Below are 13210 nucleotides of genomic sequence, written 5' to 3' on the forward strand. Positions count from 1 at the left end.
CTGGGCCCCCGCTAGCAAGAGAGCTGGAAGAAGATAGCGGAGGGGCCCGGGAAAAGAAGCCGAACACCAGGAGAAGACGGAAGAAGACCCCTCGGAGCTGCCTAATAAATTACTTTGTGTAGTGTGTTTTTTTTTTATTGACACTTTTTTCCCCTAGGTGAATGGGTAGGGGTACCATGTACCCCATACTCATTCACATAGGGTGGGGGGCCGGGATCTGGGGGCGCCCCTTATTAAAGGGGGCTCCCGGATTCCGATAAGCCCTCTGCCCGCAGACCCCAACAACCAACGGCCAGGGTTGTCGGGCAGAGGCCCTTGTCCTCATCAACATGGGGTCAAGGTGCTTTGGGGTGGGGGGGCCCGCAGGGTGCCCCCCTCCCCCAAAGCACTTACCCCCCCCATGTTGAAGGCATGCGGCCTGGTACGGTTCAGGAGGGGGGTGCGCTCGCTCGTCCCCATCCCCTTTCCTGACCGGCCGGGCTGCGTGCTCGGATAAAGGTCTGGTATGGATTTTGGGGGGACTCCCACGCTGATTTTTCGGCGTAGGGGGTTCCCCTTACAATCCATACCAGACCTAAGGGCCTGGTATTCCGCTGGGGGGGAACCCACGCCGTTTTTTTAATTTAAAATTTGGCGAGGCGTTCCCCCTCATGATTCATACCAGACAGCTGTCAGCACTGCCTGTCGCTCATCGCAAAAGGAAAAAGTTTTCCTTTCCGGGATAAGCGAGCCAGCGCTACATGCACAGTACTCTGTTGCCGAGAACCAGCGCGATGGGATCGCGCTGGAAACACAATCTCTTGGTCAGGTACTGTATATCTTATATAAGGGGCTGCAGTAGGGGGGGTTTGTTTGGCCTGAGAAGGCCAGGATTTTTGCTGTGATTTGTGGGGGAGAAGGAATGATATTGTGCATATTGACAAACGCCCAACTAGGGCTGTTTTTTTTCTGAAATTCTTGTGCATTTTTTCTATCAAAAGTGGATTTATGTGGTCATGCTGTCAATGTTGTGTGTGTATTGTTCCTGTCTGACCATGCAAACATGGTTTGGGAGCATGTGCTAACCTTCTAGTCTTTGATCTCATTGCTTATTCAAGTACACAGAAATGCAGCTTCCAGCAGAACATGGTCACCTATGTATGTGTGTGGATTGTGGGCTGGTGGTGGGCGTTATATTTTGAATATATATCTTTTTTAATATTATGTTGGAATTCTTTTTAAGAATAATGACTGTTAAATATGTTTCTATAATCTTGCAGATAAAAATGATGTGGGCTGGTGGGTGAGTTGTAGTATGAAATGTTACCCGTTATACACTGAAAGTAAAGCTGTGTCCACTCTAAGGTTTAGACAGATTTTAGATTGTAAGCTCCTATGAGCAGGGCCCTTAAAACCCAATTGCTAACTGTTTTGCTAAATGTAGCACCATGTATCCTGTAGAATCTTTTTTTTTGAAGCTAGTAAACAAATGTACAACATTTTGTTTCTACTGGCAAAATAAAAGTACATTATTGAGCTTGTTTGTGTTTTATTTTCATTTTTTTTCTCTTTTTTCTTCTTTTTAATTAGTTTTGGGGGTGGTGGTTTTGGGGAAGTGCAATATCTATCTTTTCATTAATTGAATACGCTGCGCTAAAAATTATAAAGATTGTAGTGTATACTAAAACTGTAAAATGTAAAATTAATCAAATTAATATTACTAATAAATGGATATGATATACACACAAAACCAAAGTGCCTCGTGCATAACCGAGTTTAAAACCATAAACATAAACAAATAATATATAGAAAAAATGCTCCTGTGCAATATATTGTGTCCAAATATGTCGTAAATGACCGTGCTGAAAATAAACAACACTGCAGGGGATATGTGATTCATATCATAAGACAAAGTGCTCATGTGCATATAAATCGCATCCAACCGCGTCTCTAGTAACGTGATAAAAGTATGTGTAATTCAGGAACAATAAAAAGTGTGATCCAAGTCATGCTGGGGTGTCTTCACTCAGGTGCCCCCCCTTAGGTAGTAAGTGACTTTGTGATTAAGTTAAGTAAAAGCACGCATGTGAACCACCTCTGGGCTCTTTAAAATGTCAGGCTCCTGGGTTCCTCAGCATAGTTATCCGGGACATGTGAAAGGAAGAATGCAATAGTGCAATGATGTTTTAAACAATTTATTTCACTAAAGCAAAAACTCCTATCTGGGGTACTCACATTTATCAGGTGCGTCAGTGCACCATTCTATGATGAACATGTAGCAGATTATGCCAGGGTGGTATCGGGATGAGACGATCGTCCTCCTTAGCTTACAAGAAACCTCCACATAAGTCTCTGAAATTCCCCCCGCAGTCGGGACTGACATGCGGGAATGAAATCGTGTGAGTTCAGCTGAACTTGCACGATTTCCTCCCGCTGTCAGTGTGAACCAGGGCTCAAACTGGGCCTTTGTAATTCAGCTTCTGCTATCCCAGGGACACCATTTCTTATACTCTCTTAAGTTTACCCTGAAATATCATATGTAGAAATACAGATTCTCATATCTGCAAATAAACGAAAAGAAAAAAAATTCTAATCGTGGTTGCGATCAAATATTTGCAGCTGCAATGAAAAGAGTGGTTTCACCTTCTGACCCACAAATGGGTCATTGTAATCACCCGGAAGTTCCTGTGCCTATCAGGATCTCAATCTAGGTGAACATGGCGAGGTCCCTCTTTGGCATAGAGGAGATGCTGCTCATTTGCCGGGTAAGTGTAGGATATGTACTTGTGCTTACTCAATGTGGGGGTGGATGTGGTAGTTAGATTTGGTGTGGGTGGGGTTCATTGATTTGTTCGGCATCACCACACATTTGCTTTTGGCCCATGTGCACACATCACTTCCTCCTGCATTTGTTCTGCTGTAAATCAGTAAGGACTATACAAATATAAATGAGAGCTCCTTTCTATTAAAATATATATGACTTTTCCAGCAAATTTGAACCTCCGAGTTGTATGACAAGTTGTACCCCATGATTCTCAATGATAACCATTCATATCTGTGCTACTTCAAGTTGCAACAACTTCAAAGTAGTCCCTGTACTACTTTGGTGTGACTTTCATGTGACTTGAGTTACATAGGGCGCAATATTACACAGGCATTCCCAGAAGTTGAGGCCAAGTTGCAGCAGCAAAGTGGCAGCAAAATATTGTGACTTTCAGGTCACAGCATTGTGAATGAGATTCATGGATAATTACCTTTGAATTAGGCACTATTCTCACTTGTGCATCCTGCAAGTGGGTCAAATTCATCCCTGCACTACTTTAGTTTGACTTTGATGCGACTTGAGGCCCATATATATATATAAGATTACACAGGCATTGGTCGCACAAGTGCAAATGGGGCCTATTTCAAAGGTTTTAGCAATGAATCTCATTAGGTTCCTTTCACACTTGGTCGACTTTTCATACAACTTGAGGTCCATAAGGCCCCTTTCACACTTGTGCGACCTGAAAGTCCCGCAATTTTGTAGCGCTTTTTGCCGCAAATTTGATGTGATTTGAAGCAATGCCAGTGTAATTTTGAGGTCTATGGACACAGGAGTCGCAGGACAAGTCGCACAAGTGTGAAAGGGGCCTTAGGGCCGGTTCACACTGCTGTGCTGTCCGACATCGGATTTGCCCGCACTGCAGATCACATGCGATGTCTGTGTGATGCAAACTCAACCATACAGATTGGTCCGAATGCAATGCAAATTCAACCATACAAACTCGCACAGAACCCTTTTCTTGGTCCGCAGCAGAATCGGATCACATGGGTGTTGTCTGAATTTGCAGTTTGCTCTATGATATGTGAACTGATTTGGGGGTGTCATTAGCTTTCTACTGACAAATCCAGCAGTTCGCATATGGCAGTGTGAACTGCCTGCGAGTTGTATGCGATGCTGGAACCCGCACTGGATTCGCAGGTTTCCCGCATCGCTTCAGTGTGAACTGGCCCTGACCCTAGGTTCAAACCTATGCATTTTTTAGTACTTTTTGCAGTTTGCAGAAACACTCTACAGTCCATTTAACATGGTTTCCTATGGTACTAGTTCACATAGATGCGTTTTGTGGCCAGTGCGTTTTTGGAAATAGTCGAGGACTTTTTTCATGCGATTTACGGGTAATAGACTTCACTGAAACCGCACCAGAAACGCAACTTTTGCATTTGTGATGCAATTTTAGATGTGTTTTGTGGTTATTTTAACACTGTATATAGCTGGTTGCTAACTGGGGGGCCGGGAAGCCAGCTGCCACGTCATTAACAATCAATGAGTCATCAGCTGTCAGTGACTTCCCCACTGAAAGTAAAAAAAAAAGCCAGCCCAAACAAATTGCAGAAAAACTGCATGGGGTCCCCCCAGGTCTATACCAGGCTCTTTGGGTCTAGTATGTACCCGGAGGGGACCCACCCACGCCAAAAGTAGAAAAAAAATGGAGTGGGGGTCCCCCCAAAATCCATACCAGACCCTTATTCGAGCATGCAACCTGGCAGGCCGCAGGAAAAGAGGGGGGGGCGAGAGAACGGCCAGGCCACATGCCCTCAACACGGGGAGGGTGCTTTGGGGTCCCCCAAAAAACACCTTGTCCCCATGTTGATGGGGACAAGGGCCTCATCCCCACAATTCTTGCCCGGTGGTTGTGGGGGTCTGCGGGGGGGGCTTATCAGAATCTGGAAGCCACCTTTAACAAGGGGGACCCCAGATCCCCCCCATGTGAATGGGTAGCGGGTACATTGTACCCCTACCCATTCACCAAAAAAAAAGCAGTGAAATGTGACAAAAAACAATAGCCAGTTTTTGACAATTACTTTATTGTAAAATAGCTCTGATTGGTCTTCTCCCCTGAGCCGTCTCTCCCACCATCATCTTCTCCTGGTGCTGTCTCTCTTGCCGCCATCTTCTATCGCCGTCTCTCCCGCCACCGCCTACTTCTCCCGCTGCTGTGTACTTCCTCGCCGCCGTCTTCCTGCGTTGTGTTGTCACCCGCTCTCTGGCATTTCTTACACAGCCATGGGGCGTGACCATCCATTGACGTCACATGGAAAGCCCGCCCCCCCTTATTTTTTGGATGGCAGCAAGAGAGACAGCACCAGGAGAAGATGATGGCGGGAGACACCGCTTGGGGGAGAAGACCACTCCAAGCTATTTTACAATAATGGAATTGTCAAAAACGGGCTATTGTTTTTTGTCACATTTCACTGCTTTTTTTGCTGTATGGGTATAACGTAACCGATACCCATTCACATGGGGGGGCCGGGATCTGGGGGCCCCCTTGTTAAAGGGGGCTTCCAAATTCCGATAAGCCCCCCACCCGCAGACCCCCACAACCACCGGGCAAGGGTTGTGGAAATGAGGCCCTTGTCCCCATCAACATGGGGACAAGGTGTTTTGGGGGGGACCCCAAAGCACCCTCCCCATATTGAGGACATGTGGCCTGGTACAGTTCAGGAGGGGGGGCCCGCTCTCTCGTCCCCCCTCTTTTCCTGCGGCCTGCCAGGTTGTGTGCTCAGATAAGGGTCTGGTATGGATTTTGAGGGGACCCTCACGCCATTTTTTTTTCAAATTTTGACACAGGGTTCCCCTTAATGTCCATACCAGACCTGAAGGGCCTGGTATGGATTTTGAGGGGGCCCCCATGCAAATTTTTTTTTTTTGTGCGGGGTTCCCATTAATATTCATACCAGACCCAAAGGGCCTGGTAATGGACTGGGGGGGGACTCATGCCATTTTTTTCAATAAGTTTTATCTATATTGCTGGGATACGACAATACACTATGGCTGCGAGCAGTTTTAAAAGACATTTTTTCCTTTAGAAATGTGATTTTGCTGTGGTACTGTTCTAAACATGGGAAAGATGCGCTACTTTACAGGCATACTAAGGACACCTCCCAGGCACGATATTTAAAGGAATATTTCATTTTTATTGTTTCACTTTAAGCATTATTAAAATCACTGCTCCTGAAAAAATGTCCGTTTTTTAAATAATTTTTATTGCATTGATACATGCCCCCTGGGGCAGGACCCGGGTCCCCATACACTTTTTATGGCAATAACTATAAGCCTTTATAATTAGCACTTTTGATTTTTCATGTACGTGTCCCATAGACTTTAACGGTGTTCGCACAAATTTTTTGCCTGTTCGCAAGTTCTGGTGTAAACCGAATCGGGGGTGTTCGGCTCATCCCTACCCGATAGCCAATGGCACACGAGCATGGTTGGTACCATAATATTAATGCCTCAAATGCAAAACATTATTGTATACGATGAAAAGAATCAAACATTAGTAATAGTATTTTCTATGTATGATTGTGCTCAGCTTCATACCGTAGTGGTATGCCCTTCTACCTATAATTAGCGAATGCACATCAGTTTGGTTTATCCCATAATTTTAACTCTTCAAATGCATGCAATGGTGTGTAATTATTCAAAAATATTATGGTGCGTAATTCCAAAAATCCAGCTATTCAAACATCAAGGGGAAAAAATGCATAGGGTCCCCCCCCCCAGTGCATACCAGGCCCTTCGGATCTGGTATGGACTTTAAGGGGAACCCCATGGCAAATTTTTTAAAAAAAATTGATATGGGGTCCCCCATCAAAAATCCATACCAGGCCCTTCAGGTCTGGTATGGATTTTAGGGGAACCCTGCGCCAAAATTTTAAAAAATGGCGTAGTCCATATCAGACCCTTATCTGAGCACGAAACCTGGCAGGTCAGGAAAAGGGGGGTGAGCGAGCACCCCCCCCCCGAACCATACCAGGCCACATGCCCTCAACATGGTGAGCCGGTTTTTGACAATTCCTTTATTAAAAATGTCCTCTTCTTTCCCCCACTTCTTCCTCCATCTTCCTCTGGATTCTTCTCCCCCCACTTCTTCCTCCGGTCTTTCTCCTCCGCCGCTCCCTCCACCAACCCACTGAACATAAAAACAACGACCCTCCTCCGACGCTGCGGCCAGCCGATCTGTCCACTTCCATAGTGCACATTTCATACATAGCTATGGGGTGTGGCCGCAGGATGATGTCAGCAGGAGACCCCACCCCCTTGTGACATCACTGACCGATCATGCTCTGAGTGGTGAAGTCACAAGGGGCAGAGTCTCAGAGTGATGTCATGCGCCCCATCGCAGCATTGGTTGAGGTTTGTTTTTTGAATGTTCAGCGGGAGCGGCGGAGGAGAAAGACCGAAGGACGAAATGGGGAAAAAAGAAGCCAGAGGAAGATGGAGAAGACCGGAGGAAGAAGCAGCTAGAGGAAGAAGGAGAAAACCGAAGGAAGACTGGAGGAAGAAGCGGGGGAAAGAAGACATTTTTAATAAAGGAATTGTCAAAAATCAGCTATTGTCTTTTGTCACATTTCACTGCTTTTTTGGTGAATATGTAGGGGTACAATTTACCCCATACCCATTCACATAGGGGGGTCTGGGATCTGGGGGCCCCCTTGTTAAAGGGGGCTTCCAGATTCCGATAAGCCCCCACCTGCAGACCCCCAAAACCACAGGGCAAGGGTTGTGGGGATGAGGCCCTTGTCCCCATCAACATGAGAACAAGGTGTTTTTGGGGGGGGACCCTAAAGCACCCTTCCCATGTTGAGGGCATGTGGCCTGGTATGGTTCAGGAGGGGGTTGCTTTTCTTTGATTTTTACTCTATACTGCCGGGAACTGGCAATTCATTACAGCCGCGAGCAATTTTATATGACATTTTTTCCTTTACAAATTTCATTTTGCTGCGGTACAGTAATAAACACGGGAAAGATGTGCTACTTTATAGGCATACTAAGGACACCCCTCAGGCATGATATTTAAAGGAATTTTTGATTTTAATTGTTTGACTTTAAGCATTATTAAAATCACTGCTCCTGGAAAAACGTCCGTTTAAAAAAAAAAAAAATTCCAATTGATCCCCTGGGGCTGGACCCAGGTCCCCATACACTTTTTATGGCAAAGAACTTGCAAATAAGCCTTCAGTGAGAACTTTGGATTTTGCAGGTTCGAGCCCCATTGACTTCCACTATTCCCACATATGTGATGTGACAAGCATGTTTGCCAGCAATAGCGCTGGTTTCCATTTGCATTAGCGCCCAGTTTCTGAGAGTTGAAGTCTTAATTGGCCTTAATAGGGTGCTGTTTTCGGGGACTGCAGGATCATTTATCGGCGCTATAGTATATGACCCCCAGTATGTCTTATATAGTTAAAAATGCAAACAAAAGCCAGCAGTTGCAATCTACAGTGGCCAGAGCCACCAATCAAAATGCACTGTATACTCATCTTTCAGTACAGCAAATTTTAATTGTTTGATAGGGATTGCTGCAGTTTGTGCTTAGCTATTTTCTCCTTTTGACTTTTATTGAATAAGCCTAAATCTTCAATTTTCACTGTCATACAGCCATCATTGGTTAAAACTATGTATTAACGGTAATATTGTGTAAAAGCAGTTTTAAGAAAAGACCACAAAGGACCTGGCCTAAGGTTGAAAAAAATTATTGGGCTGCATGTTGTTTCACTTTCTTATTGCAAATCTTTTCTGCAAGCCTCAGAGGATGAAGCAATAATACATTTGTAATTTTGCATTACATGGGGATTACAAGTATTTATTTGATGTGAAGTGCACAAAGGTCACAAGGTCCAGGTTTGTAATGGCAGCACAGTTAAAGTAGACTCAAGTGACACAGTTATTATTATGTACCCTGTGCTTGGAAGTGTATTAAATAAAATAAAATACACCCCCTGCAAAGTACCTTTTGTTCATGTTGAGGGAACAAGGGCCCCATTCCCACATATGGTCAAGAGGATGTGGGGGTTTGTGGAGGGAGAGAATTATTACAATCTTGAACCCCTTTTACAATAAGGGGGGCAGAGATCCAGCCCCTTCCTAGGGGAATGACTACATTAGTACACTCCCACACTGTGATAAAGTCCTATAAAGACAATAAAAAAGCAAACAACATTCCAGGATGTAAAATCCATCATCAATCAAGACGTACACTGATGCAAATGCAGCATCAATTATGATAACCCCACCCCACAACAATCTGCCGTCTGACAATGTTGACCCTATCATGACAACTCGTTGCCCAACAATCATGCCCCTCTGCTGGCACTACAGGTGCTACATGACAGATTTCCAGGTGGTTTGTTTACAAACAGCAGCCAACCAGGGAGCTTTCATTTTGCTGGGGTAATGCGGCTGGAAAAGATCTTCAAGTCGTGGGTTGTTATTATAGAAGCAGTGAGGCAACGTTGTCAGAGGGGCAGGTTTTCGTGACTGACACTGAATTTACATTCATTGTTTACGTTTTTTTAGTATTTTTATCAAAGGACTTTGTCACAATGTGTGCTGTTTGTTTGTTTTACCTCTTTGTGGGAATGAGTTAATGGGTACTAATGTACCCCTGTAATCATTCCCTTGGAGCTGGCAGATATCAGATGACGGCGCACCAACCTAGTGCATTACCACTGATAAACTTTAATGCAGCATAAAAACAGCAAAAATTATACTCACAAACGAGCTTATAAAACCAGCTTTGAAAAGGGCGCAAAAGCGCTGTTCTGTGGATCGACACACCAGGACCTATTGCCAAGAGGGTTAGACCGGTGCAAATGGCCAATGGCTAACGAGTTTCGGGGGAGCACCCCTTCCTTCAGAGCCTGAGCGGGCAATGGTTGGTCTCTCGAAATTGCCTCTCTATAAATGTATATGTGTATGCATATGTGCCTGTGTCTGCCACACCCAATTGGTAGCTACGCCCCCCCCAAAAAAATAGGCAACACCAACCCGTTTAAGCTAACCCTCCCTAGACCCATCCTTCTGAGTGCGATCCCCATTTACAGCCAAATAATAAACAACAAGCATCACTCCATGTTACCTGCTATATACTGAGCCAACAGATCTATAACACTATCAGCATGGACCACATAGCACAGGGCGCAGCCACTCCGGACAACCACCCCAGGGGGGGGAAGGGGGGGGGAGTGGACGCCGACCACACATACCTCACCTCCTGCATGCAGCTCAGATAATAGCCCCATGCCGTAGATAAACCGGGGTGGATGGTGCGGGGCTTCTCCGGCTCCCAGGAGCCATAATGGCACTGCATACAGCGTGTGGAACGCACGCCGCCCGAAGGACCAGGAAGTGCGGGCGTTCCTGCGTTCCACCCGCAACTTCCGGCCGATCGCGGCGTCATTTCCTCTTCCACAAGTGTCAGAGGTCACTGTGTGCAGGGGACACGGCCCGGAAGCCCGGGTGTGTTTGCGTTCCACCCGCTGCTTCCGGCCGTCATGGAGTTGCCTATGGATGGCTAGGATTGTTGGTGCAATACAATACAATAATATTAAGAGGGCCCTGCTCAGAAGAGCTTACAATCTAATAGGGTGGGGCAGGTGGTACAAAAGGTTGTAACTGTGGGGAATGAGCTGGTGGAAGTGGTAGGAGATTAGTTGGAGACGTGATAGGCTTTCCTGAAGAGATGAGTTTTCAGGGATTGCCTGAAGGTAGCAATAGTAGGGGATAGCCGGATAGATGGAGGTAGCGAGTTCCAGAGGATGGGAGAGGCTCTGGAGAAATCCTGGAGACGAGCATGAGAGGAGGAGATGAGAGAGCTTGAAAGCAGGAGGTCTTGAGAAGAGCGGAGAGGTCGATTTGGGTGATATTTGGAGACAAGATTAGTGATGTAGCTTGGGGCAGAGTTGTGAATGGCTTTGTATGTTGTGGTTAAAATTTTGAATTTAATTCGCTGGGTGATTGGGAGCCAGTGTAGGGATTGAAGTAGAGGGTTGGCAGACACTGAGCGGTTGGTAAGGTGGATAAGTCTGGCAGCAGCATTCATGATAGACTGAAGAGGGGATAGCCTATGGAGAGGTAAGCCAATGAGAAGGGAGTTGCAATAGTCAAGGCGAGAGATAACAAGGGAGTGAATGAGGAGCTTGGTGGTTTTATTTGTTAAAAAAGGGCGAATTTTAGAGATGTTACGAAGGTGAATTCTACAAACTTTTGACAGCGATTGGATTTGAGGCTGAAATGACAAGTCAGAGTCTAGGATTACACCTAGTACCCTGGCGTGAGGGGAGGGACTGATGGTTGCATTGTTGATTTTGATGGAAAAGTCATGGAGGGGGGCACGGGCAGGGGGAATATTAATAGCTCAGTTTTAGAGAGATTTAGTTTAAGGAAGTGGTGCGACATCCATGCTGATATGTCAGTTAGTAAGTTAGTAATGCGAGAGGAGACTGAAGGAGTGAGGTGAGGAGTAGACAGATAGATTTGGGTGTCATCAGCGTATAAGTGGTATTGGAAGCCGTGGGCAGTTATTAAGTGACCAAGGGAGGAGGTGTAGATAGAGAAGAGAAGGGGTCCAAGAACCGAGCCTTGGGGGACCCCCACAGAAAGGGGCAATGGAGAGGAGGAGACAGAGTTGTAGGTGACACTGAAGGAGCGCTGTGATAAATAGGCAGAGAACCAGGATAGAGCAGAATCTCGGAGGCCAAGGGAATGTAGTTTATTGAGAAGGAGCGGGTGGTCAACAGTGTCAAAGGCCGCAGAGAGGTCAAGTAGTAGGAGTATGGAGTACTGGCTGTTGGTTTTAGCAGTTAGTAAATCGTTAGTGAGTTTTAGTAAGGTAGTTTCCGTGGAGTGCTGCGAGTGAAAGCCAGACTGTAAGGGGTCAAGAAGGTTATTTTCATTGAGGTAGGAGCTAAGACGGTTGTAGACTAAGCGTTCTAGAAGTTTAGAGGTGAATGGGAGCAATGAGATGGGTCTTAAGTTGTTCAGGTCGGTAGGATCCAGTGAGGATCCAGCAAGCAGCACTGGAGAGGGGAAAAGTGTATTAATAAAAAACATATATTTGGTATAATTAGAATTGATATCAATTCCAAATGGGGAGGTAGGTAAAAAAAAAAAAAAAAAAAAAAATTAAAATTAAACCTATACTATTAGTAATAATAATAGATAATACTCAGTCGATGTGATCCGCAGAAGTATCCTTCCAAGGTGCGATAGATTATACAACATATAATATATATACAATTCATAGATTAAAATGTAGTTGATTATACAACATGTAATATATATATTTCATAAAGTACATCATTAGATATAGTATCTTAATATTAAAAGGTCAAAACATGGAAATCCATAGCAATTAGTCATATAGATAAGACCAAGAAGAAATCCGTGCACGATGATACCTACATGATACTGATCCAAAAGAGGATAAAAATAAATAGGAGATCTAAAAATACATACAAAAACTCATCGGCCTATACCATTATTAATCACCATTAAAAACAGCAATAGAATATACCTACTAAGAGGCTACGCACCACTCCATGTAGATAAAATAAAATATAAATATAGTAAAAAATATATACCATATGATAGAATAGAACATACTATGTCATATAACAATAGTGACTATCTCCCCAGCATATGCCCTGGAGGATACCTCTGCGGACTAGCATACCAAAGACGAGAGAGACCATTGCCCGCTTGCACCTAATGGGAATTAACACTATACCCCAATGGCGGTGAAGTACATAAAATGACAAGAACTACATAGTGTTACCAAATTAACAAATTAACAACTGTCTAAAAACCAACCACAACCTAATGACTAGCTTCTAAACATAGAACTAAAGACTGCATACCTACTACTACACCTGTCGAAATAATCTGCCCCAATTCCTGGTCACTAAACCTAGTATATCCCATAGGACCCAAAAATAAGCCCCAACCTGCATATTGATGGCAAGGAGCACACTAGAAAGGTCAAACCATAATTAGCCTGACTAATGCCACCAATGACTCGGGGACTTTAACGGGAACTGAAGGTGTTATACAACATTGTGCAGTTCGATTTCCTCGTTCAGGCCTTTCGGGGCTAAAGTTCCTAAGGAAAATATCCAGAAAGCCTCTCTATTACACAGCATTTGATGTTTTTTGCCGCTATCCAAGTCGCTCGGCATCGCTTCTATACCGAACACTTTGAGGCCATCTGTACTGCTACTGTGGGTTTCTTTAAAGTGTTTCAGTATTGAGTAGTTGTCCTTTTCCGTCAGGATACTGCTCCTGTGCTCGTTCATTCTGGTTCTCATGGATCTTGACGTCCGTCCAACATAAAGGAGGCCACAAGGGCACAGAAGGCCATAGATGACATACGGAGTGCCGCAGTTGATACACTGCTTCATCTTGTGA

This window comes from Aquarana catesbeiana, linkage group LG13 (genome assembly GCF_042186555.1).
Source record: "Aquarana catesbeiana isolate 2022-GZ linkage group LG13, ASM4218655v1, whole genome shotgun sequence".
NCBI lineage: Eukaryota > Metazoa > Chordata > Amphibia > Anura > Ranidae > Aquarana > Aquarana catesbeiana.